The sequence below is a fragment of the Aphis gossypii genome, unplaced genomic scaffold, assembly GCF_020184175.1.
Source record: "Aphis gossypii isolate Hap1 unplaced genomic scaffold, ASM2018417v2 Contig00886, whole genome shotgun sequence".
NCBI lineage: Eukaryota > Metazoa > Arthropoda > Insecta > Hemiptera > Aphididae > Aphis > Aphis gossypii.
The window spans coordinates 25,149-27,260 of NW_026083340.1; positions in this window are offsets into that span (position 1 = coordinate 25,149).

The window sequence follows — 2,112 nt, forward strand, 5'->3', positions numbered from 1 at the left end:
CTTATTAAATATAATATACAATACAATAACTTATTAAATATAATATGAGTAAACGAAGCATAAGTAGTTATTTCAATCCCATTTCGGTCACATCAAATGTACCGGCTAAGCTCCCTAGGACGGAAGAACCCGAAGAACTACTGGAAATCCAAACTTCAGAAATATAATCGGGTCTAGACACTTCAAATGTGCATAGTGTTTTTGACATAAAGCTGTTGGTTGCTAAAAAATTAACTGATGCTGAAAGAATTCAACATCTCGAAAATCTATGGACACCAGGTAAGAACTCAGTATTTCCTTCTACTCTGCATGGCAAAAAACAATTAAGATTTCAATTTGGATGGTTAGAAAAACAGAATTGGCTAGCTTATAGTAATATAGAAGACGGTGCTTACTGCAAATATTGTGTGCTTTTTTCCAAATGTAGAGGTGGAAAGGGTAGTCAGCTATTAGGCCAGCTTTGCACCGAAAGTTTTAGCAAATGGAAACACGCTTTAGAAAAGTTTTCTACGCATGAAAAACTAATTACCATCAAAATAGTGTAATAGATTTCAACAAATTTCGTCAATTATTACAGGAAAAGTGGATTCTGTTTACCATTAACTAAACAAAGCGGAAAAATCCAGAAAGAAATAATCGAAAAATAATAATCCCTGTGATTAATTCGGTAATCTTGTGTGGTAGGCAAGGCTTAGCTCTAAGAGGTCACCGCGACTCTGGACCACTAAATATAGATGAACCATTAATAAACGAAGGCAATTTTAGGTCATTGCTAAGATTTTTTCTTAAGGCTACTACTTTCTGGTGATGAAAGTTTTAAGTTAGCCAGAGAAAATTGTTCTAAAAATGCTCAATATATCAGCTGGAAAATTCAAATGAAATAGTTCATATTTGTTATGATATTATTACTTCAAAATTGTAAAAAAATAAATGACAGTACGTTTTTTTCAATAATAGCCGATGAAACGACAGATATATCAGGTGTTGAACAATTCGCTTTATGTGCTTGATATTATGACGTGAACGAAAAAAAAATGTGTGAGAGTTTTTTAAAATTTGTCGCAGTGGATGATGTTAGTGATCAAAGCTTAGCAAATCATATTATTACCGAGTTAAAAGACATAAATATTCAGATAAAAAATCTACGGGGCCAAGGCTAATGACGGTGCCTCAGCTTTAATTAGAAAAGAATATCCGAGTGCATTGTACATACATTGTAGTGCCCATAATCTCAATCTGTCCGTATCATATGCTTGCAATATTCAAGGAATAAGAAACACTATGGGTACTGTAGAAGCGTGCTATAACTTTTTAAATATTCCAAAACGACAACATTTTTTAAATTTACATCTGGCTGAGTTGAAAAATAAAGAATCTGCTTCTAAAAAGGAAAAACTTAAAAGACTTTGCCCAACTAGGTGGGTTGAACGTTATAACTCAATAGAAACGTTTAATGAATTTTTTCCTGCAATTATTTATTGTTTGGAAGAAATGATTACGTGGAAAGATATTGATACATTGAGTAAAGCTAATCAACTGCTTTTGGCATTGCAATCTTCTGAATTTAATGTAGCCCTTGGTATTCTCAATTACATTTTTCAATATACACAGTCTCTTTGAAAATATTTACAAAATAAAAATATTGATTTGGTGGAAGTTGTTGGACATATTAATCTAGTAAAAAATCAATAGAGTTTTATTAGGGTAAATGCCACTTCCGAATTTAACAAACTATTTGTTGAGATCAATAAAAGATTAAATGATTTTGAACTTTCTATTGAAATGCCTAGAATAGCTAAGCGTCAAAAAAACCGAGCTAATATTCCAACAAAAAATTCCGAAGAATATTTTAGAATCACTTTGTTTCTACCATTTCTTGATTTGTTTGTACAACAATTAAATGATCGTTTTGTTAATCATCAAAATATAATATGTGGATTTCAAATGTTACTTAAAAGTTCAGCTTTTGATGAAGAAAAACTTAGAGAACTCGTTGAGTTTTATGCCAACGATGTTGTTGATTTTGATCAAGTTAAATCAGAAACTATTTTATGGAATCGTTATTTGACTGACAGTAATATCCAATATAATAATGTAATTCAAATACTTAAT